Raw genomic sequence first — 17,087 nt, 5'->3', positions numbered from 1 at the left:
GTCATTAACAGTTAGTCTAATTAATCAACCATTTCTCCTCTCTCTCATTTACTACTTAATATTATTTGCCTAAAAAGTGCTTGCCACTGTTTTGTTCCAGAGCAGAAGGACTTTCATGTCCTCCGTACTATATCTTCAATTTTGTCCTTCAAAGCAGCTGTAGCTAACAAAATGAACTCTTGTACTTAAATCTGTTGTATCTATAATGTAGTGTACAATCATACTAGAAACCATAATTAAATTAAACCTAAACTATAATAATGTTAAATAGTACTTAGGGCTACTCTATATGAAACTAGGCATGATATTGTATTTTAGAAGGAAGAAATTATAAAAAACTTCATGCTTTATAAATTACTTTGAATGTTATTAGAACTTTAGGCCATAGGGGGGTAAACCATATTTTTTACAAGTTGATCTTATTTTATAGAGTTGCTTCTAGGCTTCAAGATGCTTTTTATCGTTTTAAAAAATTCAAATTATTTTTTGAGATATGACCAGTCAAAGTCCGGCCGCATAATAGGTTCCCTATAGGAAGGGAAAACTAAAACAGCAAAAAAAGACCATTTCATTTAAAATATATCTTCTCCTACATTTTTCAAGCAACCTTCTTCAAACTTTCACAGTCTAATCTTCATACAATAATAAAAAAACGTTACTTTAGAATTAAAAATTTTTTTTGTAAAAATATATTTAAAAAAAAGCACTTTTTTTTTTAATTGTGTGGTAATTTTTTTTTATCAGTTACTAAAATTCTAAAGTAACATTTTTTCCTTTTATTATAAGAAACATTTCCTGAAAATTTGAAGAAGATTGCTCGAAAAATGAAGGAGGAGATAGATTTTTAGTGAATTTTAAAATTTCCGAGAAAATTGACCCCCAAAAAGTTGCTGTCCATACGTTTATATTGGAAAATTTTTAGAAAAAAATAAATATCTCAAAAGTTAAATGATATTTTTGAATTCTATAAAAACTGGCTTGTAGTTTGTACTTAAAGCTTTCATATAAAAGCCAAAGTTAATTTTTGTAAAAAAAAATGTCGGACTCCCCTATGGCCTTAAAGTACAATTTAGATCTAAAAAGAATTTTACTTTGAGAGTCTTTAAATTAAAATGAGATTTAACTGCTCAAAACTAAAATCTTAAAAAATACTTATGAAAAGAGGAAACATTCTTAAATAAAACTTTACAAAAAATAATCAATATAAATGTCTATTTTGGAATAACATGTTTACTGGAGCAAGCTGTGGCTAGAATGCCCACCTCACTCTCTTTGGCTGGTTTATATAACAATGTTCTCAACCCATATTACATGAGAATTTCTTATCTGCTCTTCATTTTCTCCTTATCTTAACTGTATTAAATTGCATCAGTATTTTTATCCGTTTCTATCTGGGATTTCAAATACAATTTCATGTACAGTTACAGTTTGACACAAACAATCTATCATATAGGTATAATTTTTTGTTATCATAATTTTGTTTTTTAATTGAAAAACACATTTAAAATAGCTTAACAGTATCTTTTCAATATTGTTGTACTATTTAAGGGCATGGGTAAACTTTTTTTTTTTTGAAACTTGATCCTATTTTATATAATTTTGACTAAGCTACAAGATGCTTTTTACAGATTTTAAAAATTCAAATTAAATTTTGAGATATAGCGGGCCAAAGTTAGAGGCAACAATAGGATTTTTATGGGAGGAGCAAACTGACAGTTTTTACTATAACATAACTTTTTATTAAAAATAGACACAACAACTTGTACTTTCTAAAACCTGGAAGAAATTCAGAAAACCTGAATAAAAGACTTAAAACTGTTTGGGAACCCTTAAAAATAAACTTAGTCAAAAAAAAACATTTTTCAATTCAAATTTTTAATGATTGTATTAAAAATTTTTTGTAATATTGCTCAAAGAATTGATTTTTAGTGAAATAGTCTTTTTTTAATTTGGCTTCCCTTAAAAAAACTTGTAACTTTGTATACATCACTTTATTTTTAGTAGGTAAAATGTAAAAAGCAACTTGTAGCTTGATTAAAACTGAATAAAATAAGACTGAGTTGTGAGAACAGTGATTTTAACCCCCCTATGCCCTAAATTAAAGAACTTATGCTGGTTTAACGTTTATTTTTTACTAAGTCAGGCTAAATTGTTTTTTATTAAATCATCTCAAGCTAGTTCTAAAAATATCAAAATTAATTTTTTGATAATTTAGTTTTTACTATATGATGTGTAGTGTATTTGTTATTATGGTTTTTAAAATTATACTAGCTTGATCAACAATATTTTTAAAAGCTTTTGTTACTTACTACTTTTATATAATCTTTATATACTCAGACTAGTTTCAAGTCACTCAAGCCAAACCTTTTTGTTTTGGAAACTGAGGGCAACTCTTAAGGTTGCAACACATTCAGGATCACTTTTCAAAAATTTTAAAAGCTCAAGGTAACTCAGGATATTTAGACTTTTTAAACTCCGGCTGACTCACAACAGTTTTTTTTTAACTCAGGAAAGTTTAAAATTTTAAAAGAATCTCACGACAGTTTTTTTTTTATAAATTTTGGTAAGAAGTCTAGTTGATTTAGTTGCAATATTTCGTTATTTTGTGAACAATTTTGTTGATGAACTTGATTTTTATTAATTTTGAAAAGTTGAAAAAAACTCAAGGATGACCCCGGACAGTTTAAGGTAATTCAATACAGTTTTTTTTTTTGTTTCAAAAATGGAAACCCTGAACTCAAAAACTTAACCAGTCTTAGTTTCACCTATCTATTATAATAGTTGTTTAAACTAAGCTAGAATTAGAGTAATTTTCTAAATTAACACAAGTGATTAGAAACATGTTTGAATTACAAGAAGTCCAAAAATAATTTAATGTAAACAACCAAACAAGTATTTGAAAACACAGTTTCAAAGTATGTTGAAATACACAGTTAATTCCTGTAAACAGGATTACTATGCAATTAAGTTAGTTTTCTTGAGAAACTATGACTTTTTCTGTTTGAAAAACTCTGGTATATTTTGTTAGAAGTTATTTAAGTTTTAGCAGGTTCTGTTTTAAAATAAACACTTTGAAATTTTATGATTAAGTTATAATTACTATGTTAATTTTACATTATTGATCTAAATTATTTATGAGACTGTTTAATAACTTTACAAAAATAACATAAGCTCCTTTAATAAAATAAAATTTAATTAACCAAAAAAGATAAGTTTTCAAATAATAATTAATTTTATTAAATTAAGTTTTCTTCAAAAAAAAAAATTGTGTCAAACTAGCTGTTTTAAAGTTGCTAGTTTTTGAAATTTGGACTTATTTTGTTAATTTTTTACCTAAGCTACAAATTACATTTAACAGCATAACAAAATTAAAAGTAGTTGTTTAGATATACAGGATTAAGTTTGGTCTGTATAAAAGGTGCTAACTGAAAAGCTAAAAAATTACTAGAGATGTAATTTCTTAATTTTATGCAATGTTTGAGTTTTTTTTTACTAATAATTTGATTATTTACATACCTTTTTTTTTGTTAACTTAAATAAGTTTTTATAAATATTTTAGGTGTTTTTTATAAAGATTCCTTGAATCTAATTGTTCTAAAAATTCAACAAGTGAAAATTGAATTGAATTTTTTTTTAATATTTAGGTTTTTAAATAAAAATAACAAAACATGTACATTGAATTTAAGTAATTAATCATATTTACAAGAACATTACTAAAAAAAATGTTATTGAAACTTTATAAACTAACTTTATCTCAAAACATAAGTTAGGAATTCTATAAAATATTTCTTAAATTTTTGGCACTAAATTTGACATAGAATTGATTTTATTTGAAAAAAAACATTAATTAAAACTACCCCATTGACTTAAGTTGGCACTTGCCTTAAAAAGACCCTTAATTTTATTTCAAAAGGTTGTGGCCCTTAGTTTGTTATAATTTAATAGTCCCTCTAATCAGAAACAAACAGATCAAAATGACAAAACATATGCATCCAGTTCAGGAAATTCTTAAGCAAAATTCAACATGTGTTTAACCGCAAAACAGATTTTTAAATGGTAGATCTTATTTAAATAGAAAAGATCTACAATTTGAAAATCCTCTTTGCCGTGAAACATTGTAATTTTTTTTTTATAGGTTAATAAATTATAAATTTCAATCTTCCCTTTGGATCAATTACTGTGTCTTATTTGTTTCAAACTCAATAGTTAAAATCCAAAATAGCCAGCTTAAAAGTTTAACTTTAAACCAAGCTATAAATATAAACTGTATTTTTAGTTTTTCTTTGACTTTTTCATTAGGATTAAATAGTTAGATTTGAAACTCCTATACACTTTTCACCAATATTAACTAAATTACTTGTTTTCATATTAGATGTTTTGAATTCATTAAGTACAAAATCATCAAATTTTTGAAAATAATTGTTTTCTCAAATTCGACTTTTAAATTATTATGTCACTTTACTTAGTTTTTGTATCAATCAGGGTTACCACTCTTTGAGACAAAAACTATCCTTAGTAACCAAAAACATCCGGAGTCATTCTGATTTTCTTAAATTCTTAAAAAATTATTTTTTTTCACTTTTCAAAACTAATAAAAATCAAGTTCTACAGCAAATTTCTTGTAACTAAAATAACAAAACATTGCAACTAAATCTCATTTAAAATCTTTAAAAAGACTGAAATAAGATTTTGAACAATTAATGGTCTTAAAACTGTTTTGAGTTTCTCAGAAAATATTAAAAGTATCATCAATGTGTTGCAACCAATACCATTATAAATACAAATGCATTATAAATACTCTTAAGGAAGACTATCAAGGTGCATAAACTATCAAATATTAAACATTTGTAAGGGTGTGTCTGTTTATATAATATTAGTACATATTTTTGACTTGAAGATTAATAGTTTAAATTCATAGACCTGGAGTTGTTGATTTTAAAAACTAATAATTTCAAGGCTATATGGGTCTGTTTGAAAGATAAAATAAGATCTTTAAGTATGGACTATAAAACAGTTTTTTAGAGTTGAAAAGTTACAATTAACTTCTAGTTAAATTTCTTTGAAAAGCTCAGGCTTTTTTTTTTATTAAACTTGATTAGTTTTTTTTTTTTTTAGTTTAAATCCCTTTTTTTCTTGGAAGGTGTGTTTTTACAGGGTAGTCACACACTAAGGATACTCAAAAAACTAGGAAAGTTTGAAACTTTCAAAAATCCTAAGGTAACTCAAGCCAATTTGGTTTTTATTCAGACTCAGTATAATTATATGATTTTTGGAAATCCCAGTCCAGTGTTTTTTTTCTAATCGTGAATGTGATTAAGTTTTTCCAGTCTCAATATTTTGTTATTTATAAACAATTTTGTTGAAAAACTTGTTTTTTTTTTTTAATTTTTAAAAGCATATTTAAATTAAAAAAAAGTTCATATTTTTTAGGTTCAAAAAACTCAGGATGACTCAAAACAGTTAAAGGTTAACAAGATAGTTTTTTAATGTTAAGAGTGGCAACTCTATTTTAATGAAGTTTTGTATGTGTAATTATTTTGTAATTTTAGCTACAAAAGCTTGATTAATTGGCTCATATTATTTTTTCAATTTTTTTTGTCAACTGGTTTTTAAGAACTAGTTTTTATTTAGTAAAAATCAATTTAAGCATCCTAAACAATTTGTACAGTTTTTATATAAGTAAAAAATTATACAATACAGTACTAAGTACTGCTTTGAATTGACTTTACAAGGTAAGTCAAAATAACATTATTATTTAAGTAACTTTATTGCAACTTCCATGGTACATATGTCAAAATGTCATAGTAAAATACAGTGAAATTGTCACAATCATTACCTTAATACAGGGAAAAGTATTTAAAGAAATTTGTATATGTATATTATAATATAATATTTCATAAAATTTAGCATTAGTAAATATCCAAAGAATTTCCTCAGCTCTCATCAATACATTAATATCTCAATCAGAAATGTTCCACATTAACTACAAATTAACAAATTTAAAACATTCGCTGAAAAAGTTTATTTATACATTATATTCAAATAGTAAACAATATAATTAAAAATATCATTGCAACTTGTTAGTTTGTTTACTTGTGATCATCGCTTTAGCGTGAAACAATTGTTAAGTAATAAACTCAATTTAGCTTTTGTCTTAATTGTTCAAAGGCTCCTTAACTGTGAAGCTCTCTATAAATTTATTGTTTAAATCTCGAAGGTAATATTTACAATCCAGTAGCTTTAATTTAACATAAGGTCATCTCACAATCAGAACCATACTACAGCAATAATTGTTTAATAGAATAAAATTAATAATAATATATTTATATTAGCTGTAATTTTATTCCCTACAGCACTTATCTAATAGCATGTCACATTCAGAACCATACTACAGCGAAAAGTACTTTGATTCGGATTACGAGTACCGCCACGTGATGGTTCCCAAGGAGTGGGTCAGACGCATCCCGGACAGGCTGATGAGTGAGAAGGAGTGGAGAGACATTGGTGTCTGCCAGTCGGTTGGGTGGATCCACTACATGAGGCACGAACCCGAGCCACACATCTTGCTGTTCAGGAGACCCCTGAAGAAGGACTAATAGATTTGATGTTTTGTTTCAGCTGCTCCCTTAAGTTTTCCAGTTATGAATTCAAAAATATTATCACTCCTTGCAGCTGAATCTGTATTATACAACAGTTAAATACTTTGTTAATTTTTGGTCATGAAGGAACTAGCATCCTACAATAAATTCTACCATACATCAGAAACTAATTGCTGGATTCTTATGGTGTTTTGCAGTTCTGTTTGATTTGTTATCCACAGCTTGATTCCTTCCTACAGCTAATTAGTTTGTGTCTCTTTTTTGATGACAACTTGCAGTTTGGTTATTTATAGTTGACTTCAATTATAGAAGATCTCCATTTACAACTTGAAATTTTGGATATTTTTGAACTGATTTTGGTTTATATAACGAACTTCTTCTTTTTACCTTACTTGTTAGGTTCTAAAATTTGCGTTAGACTTAATTGGTGTTCTATAGTTGAATATTTTTTTGTTTAAGTTTTTGATTAAATTAAAAGTTAATTATTGAACTTGATTAAAATTTAAATAGTTAAGAGTATGCTTAATAGCTTCTGTGTTTAGAATAATTTTGGGTAAACAAGCAAGTGTTTGAAATGTTGTTCATAATTTTCTGAATAAAAACACCTTTTTGTTTGTATAACATAGCTGCTTCTTTATATGTTTAATAGATATGTAAAATGACGTTGCTCCAAACCGCATTAGAAGTGATTGTGGTTGTGGTGTTCACACTGATGTTTGCCTTCCTCTCCTACTTTATATTCTGGCATCTGGTGCTCAAGCACCTTCCCTTCTGCAAAGCCATGGTGGAAAACAAGAGCAAGCAGAAACAAAAATAATCAGGTAAATTTTAAATTAGTAGTAAAGTAAACAAGGCATTTTACTAATAGATGAACTTATTGAATTTGAAAAATGTTAATTAAGTTTTGTTAGTAAAAGGACATTAGTATTAATTTATATGAGGTCGATCTTATCCTATACAAGTTGATCTTAACTTATTTGTATAAAATTAAATTTCTTACCTTAAAAATATTTAAAAAGAGTGTAGTAGCGTTCTTTTATTTTTTTTAATCATTGAAAAAAATCTACATGTTTGTATTAAAAAGTTTTACAGTAATGTCTATATCTCAAAAATATAAGTATCATCTATATGTTTTATAAAAGCTCACTTAATACTAAAGCTTTCAATTATAAGCCAATGTTAGTTTTTCTAAAAAGTAGGCATTTGGCATTTACTCCCTTTGTCCTTAAAAACTAAAGATCAACTTTTAGTGAACTTTTTAGGTTCTGTGAAAATTTCATTAAAAAAATGTAGTCCCCTTTCAAATTTTTTATACAAAGACTGTCAAGGTTTCCATTTGTAAGGATAACTCAAGACAGTTTAATCTCAAGAAAACTGAGGCTAGTTTGAAATTTAAAAATGACTCAGGATAAATCAGATCAGTTAGCTTTTTTTTATATAAATCTCAGGCTAGTTTTAAGATTTTTAAAAAATACCAGTTAAGTTTTTTTTTTCTAGCCCTTAAATAGGGGTAGGGAGTACAGCACATTTTTTTGGTAATGTTGTAAAATCCATATGAAGAGTCTTGATTTGGATGTGTTTTGGTATCATTAAGAAGAATTAAAAAAAAAATTGAAAAAATTCCTAAAAAAAAAATTGCACCCCAAAAAACTGATCTGGACCCCAAAAATCACATAATTTTTGATTTTTTGACTTAAATAGTAATAAAGTCACTCATACACGTCCTAGACTTATATTTTATATCTTAAATGAAAGCTAATAATTATAGGCATACACTTAATGACATTTCAACTGATTTTGGAATATTATGACGTCATAATCACACAAAATATGTAAATTTTATCTGTAAAATGGTGCGTTTTGAAAAATTAAGAAGCATAGCTGGTTGTCTATTCTAATTAAAACAAAATACTTTAAAATAAAACTTTGTAGATATACTTACTTAACTTTAAAATTTAGGTGATGTTGTATGTATATTAATGGGATATTTGATGTCGTAATTCATTTAGCTATAAGTATTTAAAAATAACCTAAGAATGTTATTCAATTTGCATTACAACAACATAACGAATTACAAAAAAGTTATAATTTATTATAGGCAACATAATGTTGTATGGCATTAAACATTAAGTTAATGATTGCAAAACAAATAGAGACTAGTATAATAAAGAAATAAAGAACATTGCATAATAAAACGAACATTGCACTGTATCATTTAGTATTAACACTTAAGATTACTGCAAAATGACTGATACTTTTAAAAATACTAGTATAAAATAACTGTCAAATGATTGATAAAAATCTAACTGACTATATGTACATAATACTCATAAAAATACATAAATCTACTTTTTAACTTTATGTAAAAGACATCTGTTCTACTATTAAATCTATTTGGACATGGTTTCTCAGTGAAAAAGTAATAGATCTTTCATTAGAAACATCCCATTCCCCATCAACTTTATAATCAAGAATAGAATCTAAATGCAAGTTTAGCAAATCACGTTTAGGTGGGTGTTTCCACTTCAAATTTCTTCTGTCTTGAACTCTCATGAGGTGGTCCATCTTATAAGTCCCATCATCATTTTTACCTTCACACATAGCAATATACCATGTGTCTGATGACCCTTCACTAATTAATGTGACATAAAAATTCCCTTCCATAATATCTTCATTTTTTTTCTGTATATTGGGGGAAGAACCCCCTACAATTAATAATGCATCAGTGTTTGTTAGTAAAGAACATAGAGAGCACTCATCATTTCTGCAACAAGAGTACATAAGTTTAGAAGTTTTTCTTCGTGAGTATTACCATTAACTTTAAAAAGTTCAGGATTGTATAACACTTCAGATTTGTGAGACTCTCTAAAGTAAATTAACTCATTACGAACAATAACTTCATTTCGATCAGGATGAGATTTTAAAATAGAACGCAGCTCTTCCACGCTCACTACAGGCCCACCCCAACTTTTACACAGTTTGAGACGTTTCTGTACATATTGATCCCTTTTTTTTCCCTTTTTCAATTTTTTCATTTATCTGTTTGAGCTTTAAGTTTTTTTGATCTGCTACCCACCTTTGCTCCATCTCATTCAGAAATCTAACAACTTTATTAATTTTTTTTTCATTTAAAGTTTAGAAAGAATCAGATATAAGTAATGTACAGTCATTTCTTATCCCTTTTGCTGTGAATTGTTGGTTTCTAAACTTTGCCACTGCTGCTCGCCTTCCAAAACTAGCAAGGTGTCTTTCAGATTCCAAGTTGTTTGTTGGGAGTCCAACCAGTTCTTCATTACTTAATAGGTTGAGCTCAGTAGCACGTGGTGGATTTGACAAACAAAACTTTCCAAAACCATATTCTCTACCTGTTTGGCGATCAAAAACTTGAGCGGCATGGAGACACATCTTCTTAAGAATTTTACAACATATCTCAGAAGTTGGGTTTAACACTTTGATATGTGGATAATGTACAACATAGGCATCCAAAGTATTCATTATTCCATTGCTGAGATCTTTGTATAGTTTAGGAAATACTTTGAGAAGGTCTTGTTAAGAGCTAACCTCAACAAAGTGTAAAAATGGTAGTGTTACCTTGTGAGTAAAGTAAGAAAGTGCCTCAAGTTCAGTCATTAGAAATTCAGAGTCAAGCAGTCGTTTGACGACTTCCACATGCTGGTTGCTTAGGTGAGTTTCATTTATAAGCATGCGAATAAACGGAAGGCTTTGCAAAATAGATGAGGCAGAATACCCAAGTTTGGTAAACCTGCGTTCGTGATAGATTGCAAGGCGATTAACTTGGTTTTCTCTGTTTAAAATGTAGTCAAAGAGATCTGCTTGATTTGTACTGTGCGCTGACTTTTCATGACTGACCAAACTTAATATTGATGAAATTGCACACTCAGTTATACTTTTTTTCCTCGCAAAAATGGTTTAACCGATGGATTTAAAGCTTGAAGCTTTTTTCGAAAATCTAACTTTGATTCTATTTCAGCCAATACTGTCAAGTTAGAACGATCAAAGGCCTCCACTGGATGGGACTTGCACAACAAATGAGTTGGTGGTGGAACAGTTGATTTAAAAACTTTAGAAACTTCCTCCCCAATGGTTAAGTTTTTGCTAACAGAATCGGTCATGATCAAAGTTGTATTTTGTCAAAGCTGAACAGGTTTAACTGATTCTTGGGAAGAAACAGTTAAACCAGACAAAATTTGCATATTTTGTGCAATTATGACGTCATAATATATCAAAAGCAGTTGAAATGTCATTAAAGGTATGCCTATAATTATTATCTTTCATTTAAGATATAATATATAAGTCTAGGACATGTATGAGTGACTTTATTACTATTTAAGTCGAAAAATCAAAAATTATGTGATTTTTGGGGTCCAGATCAGTTTTTGGGATGCAATTTTTTTTTTTTAGAAATTTTTTCAATTTTTTTTTTTAATTCTTCTTAATTAGACCAAACCACATCCAAATCAAGACTCCTCATGTGTCTAGCAAACATCACCCAAGTACTCCCTACCCCTACCTTAAATGAGATTTACTTGTTTCAGTTTCAATATTTCAATATTCTATTACCAACTTTGTAAATTTTTTAAACAGGGTAAAACACTTTTTGTTTTGAAAATTGAGCTTATTTTGTATAGTTTTTAATAAGCTACAAGATGATTTTTACATATTTTCAAAATTCAAAATAATTTTTGAGATATATCCGGTCAAGTTGGAGGCAACAATATGTTCCTTATGGGAGGCGCAAACTAAAACGGCAAAAATAGACTGTTTCACTAAAAATAAATCTTATCCTACGTTATTTGAGATAACTACCTAAAAATTTCAGGAAGTGTTCCTTGATATATTTAGAAAACACTGCCGGAAAGATTTTTAAAAAACTATAAAAAAAATTATATAAAAAATAAACAAAAAAATAGTTTTTTTTTTATTATAAAACTTTAATTTTTTATTAATTTTTTAATTTTGTTCCGACAGAATTTTCTAAATATTGCTAGGAATTATTTTGAATTTTTAAAATGTGTAAAAAACATCTTATAGCTTAGTAAAAACTATATAAAATAAGATAAAATTTCAAAAAAAAAATTTCCCCCCTATGCCCTTAATATTAATGCAGTATATTGATTTTGATGGTTATTTGTGAAAACAAGCAAAAGTATACTTAAATGCTTTTAATACAAACATCTGTAAAAATTTTTAAGTTAAAGTTGGAAGCAGTTTTGCTTTATATAGTTTATTTAGAGGATTTATTCAAGTCTAAATATTTATATAGAAAAAACCAAACAGCCACTTATAGGAGTGAAACTTTATAAAATTGATAAAAAATTGTGTTTTATTCTAATCTACGGTGATGCCACAACCTCAGGATAAGTCTTGAATCTTTTCAGGTTAATTTAAAAGCTCAGACTTATTAGTTTTTTGCAAAACTCAAGCTAGTTTTCATGAGTTGATATCAAAAAATACTTGAACTTTTTATTGTTATTATGAACATTAAAGTGTTCAGACTTGATTGACTGTATTTTTTCATTATTTAGCTCTCACTTACCTAATTTTATTTTTTAACCTTTTTCAGATTTTAATCACTTACACTGTTTTTTGCTTGAAATTTTTTTTTTTGCCAATAGTTTAAATTATGTACTAGTTTTAAAAATTTTGAAAACTACAAAAATAAGATTATAACTATTTTAGTTCTTGTGTTTTTATTTTTACATCAATACTAAAAATAGTTTTTAAACGTAAGCAAAATTTCAATTAAAGGATTTATAAATTGTTAAAATTTTTTAACAAAATTCCCCAAATATAAATCAAGTTAACATAAAAAAGCTTCAAGTATTTGATAACCAATAACTAATCTAGAATAAAAAAAAGTAATATTAATATATTAATCTTCAATTTTAAAAACACTTTGATTCACTTTCATAAGCATTTAACTGTCATGTTTAAATTGTTAAAGATAATGCTTGAAACTCCTTTATATGTAATTTTCTACTTTATCATTAAAATAATTTTACCATTTAGTTAAATGATAGTAAATCATCATAACAAAATAAATAACATATCAGAGTTGCCTGAAATCCTTGAAAAATGTGGAATTTGATAATTTAGAAAATAAATTTGGAATTTGAAACATTTAGATAAACACCTTGAGTTTAAAAAAAAAATCCCTAAAAAATCTTGAATTTTGATCAATTCTTTTATGTAAAATGATGAAATTTTGATTAGGTGTGAAAAATGTATCCTATGTAATTTTTTATTTTTCTGTTTAGAATTCTATTTATCATAAAACACACTTAAATAAGCATTAGTATTTGAATGTTATTATAAGATAGTTTTTTACTTTAAACCTAGTTTTATTCTAAAAATGGACAAAAAAAACTTGTACTTTTTAAAAATTTTCAAAATACCTTAAGCAACCTAGATAAATCTTTTAATGTTTAAATAATAACTATATATTTTGATATAAATTTTTCCCATTTTAATGAAACTTATAGATCCTATAGTTTATGACGACAAATTTTTATTTATAGTATAGCCAAAATTTTTAGCTAAATATAAGTCTAAATAATAGGTATAACTTAAAGAAACTCATACACCTTGTTCATTGTAAGTTTAAAGTAATACGTGAATTAGTTAAATCATAGAAAAATCATGAATATATTATCTGCATTAGTGGTACAATTCTGATCAAAACGTAAGTAAAGTATTCTATTTGTTTTTCTTTGTTCAGAAATTTTTACCATATTATTTGCTTAAGCACAGTCATAAAATTCAAGTTTGATATGAAACATAATCTTCCATTGAATGTATTTTTTGAATTTGAAACAACACTGGTATATGTAATTGATATATGTAAATCACGCATTCCTTTAAATTTGTTATTTTATGCAGAAAATTTTGAGTTTAAAATATCTGAAACTATCGCCAGCAAACTATTTTATAAATTAAAAAATTCTTTTATTATAAATAAAGTTATTTTATTTATTTAACAAGTTTAAATAAAATAACATACTCAACAATAAATAAATTTGATAATTATGTTTTCCACTTGAAAGAAAAATATGCTGTGAATAAATCTGATCTCTGTAATATAAAAACATGTGGTTTAAAATTTTGTTTATTTTTATTATAAATATTACAGCCATGAACACTTTTTATAGATAACTAAGATTTTTCTACATTTCCCTTTTTTGTTTTTTTGCAGATTAATATTATAAGGCAGATATCTTTTATAAACAAAATAAATATTAATTTTTTAATCATTTGGTTCAAATATATCCACTATATTTTAAAATAACTTAATATTAAAATTTTAAAAATATATTAAAAGGTTGTCTTTTAACAGCTTTGTTTAAACCATGTTTCAAAAATGAACTATAATTGTGACGTAAAAATATTGATGATAATTCTGTTATTTTTCAAAATTGTTATTAAAATGTTTTACCAGTATTTTGATAATGAGCTTTTTTTTAAACGTTTTTAATTTCTCTTATACTGATAACCAAAAACCAATCATGTATTTTTGTTTTCATAATAAATTATGTAATTGTCTTTCATAGTTTTGTTTGCACACCATTTCTAATATAAACTATTCTTTATAAACTGTAACTGTGACATTAGAAAATAAATAAAACTGTTATGCTTCTAAATGTTAACTAAATTAGTTATTAATTTTTACTAGTACTTTGATGATAATCATTATATTTTATACTTGAAGTTTATATGATGTTAGTATTTAATACAAAACATATATTTTTTTTTCAGATGATGCTTGAAGTTCCAGACTCCTTTCAGTTCTACAAATGAGAAAATTCCAGTAAATTGCGAACTGTATTTTTAGCATATTTAGTTGTATAAGATAACAGTATAATAAATTTTCTTTAAACTAAATTTTGCTCATTGCTTAAGAAACCATAATCAGTTTAAATAAATTTGGGTTTTGTTAAACTTTTAAAAAGCTATTGTTAATACCTAATAAAGTTGTAAGTTGGATATGTTAAGTTCAGCAACAAAAATTGTTAAAAAAGATAATTCATTATTTCAATATATATTTAAAAAATTACTACTGACAAACGTGTAGATAACTAAGTGCAAATATTTTTTTCCTTAAGATTCAAAATATTACAACTTAATTCTTTTATTACTTTTGTGTATACCTTATCATAGTTTCAAGCAGAACTTAAGTTTTTACAAAGTTATATGTGTTCATTAAGTGTAAAATTTTTAAATAGATGTTTATTACTATTCCAGAATATAACAAGTATATATTATTCTACTGATAATATATTATTTTACTCTATGTCTATTAAATGATAAATTATTACTATTATCAATTTTCTTTTACTATTTTCATGGTACCATATTGTTTTATGCTTTTATTTATGTTTTTTTCTTTAAAATATGTGTTATAATGTTAAACTTGTTTATTTTAAGTTACATATGAGTATTTCATTTTAAAAATTATAACAATTTGAAGTTAAACAGTTATAATAGAAGTGTAACATTTTATTGTAAATACTCTTAAGAGCTTAATAAGAAAGATTTCAATACCAAAACTAAATTTTGTGAGCTTTTTTAAACACTAAATAAAAATAGTTCCTGTGCAATAATATATTCAGTTAACAAATAAAACCTTATATAAGTATTTAATTGGTTGAGGTATTTTATTTTGTTGTGCTTATATTCTTATTGTTTTAAGAAAACTTCTAGCAAAAAGATTTTTTTATTAAATACATCTTTTTTAACATTATCATGTACTGAATACAATAGTTAAAAACTACAATAGTTAAAAACTGATAACTAATAAATGTTTTAAACTAGAATTTGCTTTAACTCAAAATCTCAGTTTCATAAATTACTTAAAATTAAAAAAAAAAATTTAAGTTCATTTGTACATACAACAATTCTAGCTGTAATAGCTTACATTATTTCTATCCATGTTTAATAAGTACTAGGTAATCACAAAGTAAAATAGAGTTTGAAAATAAAATCAACATGTTTAGTACCTTGTTTTTTAAGGAGATTAATGTAAAACTAATTTTTACAACTGGGCCTTAACAAATTTTGTTTTAAAATGATATTAGTTAGTCAGTTTTTTACTATTGTTTTATCAACATTTTTGTAGACCTTATAAAGTTTTCTTCAAAATTTAAAATCTTCTGAGTTTTTTCAAATATAATTCTGTTTCAAAAAAAAGTATTATTCTAGTTTTGTATTAAAAAGTATAAAAGGTTAATATTTTTAAAATTTACCACAAATAAAACTTACTGTTATATAATAATGAGTTGAAGCTATACGGAATTAACAGCAGACATCATAAAATCCCCTATTGTGGGAAGGGATGCTAGGACCTTACACAGGGCTGACCACTTGCGGTGTGGAGAGCAAAATACTGAGCAGCATCTGTATGAAAAGTTGGTTTATTTTAGCATTTTTTGTTGAGCAACTTTTAACATCAAGTTGATTAGGTAAAAGTGCACATCAGTATTATTGAGTAATATTAAATTTTTAAACCTAAACAATTTTACAGATAAAACATTTAAGCTGGTTTCTGAACTAAAAAGGCAATATCGCCTATTAATTAAAAATATGTTGCCTAAATGTGGCTAGTAAGACCCCTGTTTGAAATATGGTTTAAATTTATCTTAAAAAGCTAAATGAATAGAAATTAATTTAGAGTTTTGATTTTTTGTATCTTATAACTTTTATTTCTCATGTTTACATGATTATTTAATTTTTAAACTATAACGTTGTTAAGTTTATTGGAAATAATTAAAACTTAATCTAATTCAGATTCTTTCTTGTCTTCTCATAAAGTTGCTTTTTGGAGCTGACAGTCTTCAAATGAAAAACAGCGCTCCTTTGAGGGTTTTTGTGTTCATTAATGTTTGAATTGTCATTCATTTGTTTAAACAGTAAGTAGGATTTTTTTTACTCATTCTTACTTGATATATTGTACTCCTAAAAATGTTATATTTAATCTTTTAATTTTTACAGAAACAAAAAGCATACTATAAACTTCTATTCCTGTAATTTTACTTTTAGTATGTTCTGATTTATTAAAATTAAAAAACTTTTGTGTTTAGAAAAAATAATTTATCACTTGTGGAGTTGTTGTTTTCCGATTTTTTTAGTATTTGTTAACTAATTAAACTTAAATGATCATTAGTTATTGCTATTTGTAATTAATTCTTTAATGGTAATTAATACTTAAATAAACAGTAACATTAATATTAAAACAACACAGTTTTTTTAATAAAAATAAACACGCCTAAAAGTATTTTTCTTAATAGTTTAAATTGTCTTACTTTTTGTTTTATTACAGGTAATTGGGAGCTTCAAACAGAAAGCCTTGTTTGCTTAAACAATGATGATTTCTTATATTGATTTCGTTTGTTATTCTAATAAAACAGAATTTACATGACTGATCAATATTTTATTTAAACCTAATAGCAATTTTTTCTTGTTTATGGTTTTGTA

General features: G+C 25.8%; 1 pseudogene across 1 annotated transcript; it reads left to right on the top strand.

The window, feature by feature from the left end:
• Nucleotides 1-6,359: 6,359 nt before the first annotated feature.
• LOC145831390 (cyclin-dependent kinases regulatory subunit 2 pseudogene) lies at nucleotides 6,360-14,778 on the top strand (annotated as a pseudogene). Its single transcript, XR_014369671.1, has 2 exons — nucleotides 6,360-7,420; nucleotides 14,373-14,778. The product of XR_014369671.1 is annotated as a cyclin-dependent kinases regulatory subunit 2 pseudogene (transcript).
• The last annotated feature ends 2,309 nt before the right edge of the window (nucleotides 14,779-17,087 follow it).

This window comes from Thalia democratica, chromosome 3, assembly GCF_965202585.1.
Source record: "Thalia democratica chromosome 3, ktThaDemo2.hap1.1, whole genome shotgun sequence".
NCBI classification, from domain to species: domain Eukaryota; kingdom Metazoa; phylum Chordata; class Thaliacea; order Salpida; family Salpidae; genus Thalia; species Thalia democratica.
Note: the sequence above shows the minus strand (reverse complement) of the source record. Positions and strands in the feature narration are given on the sequence as shown.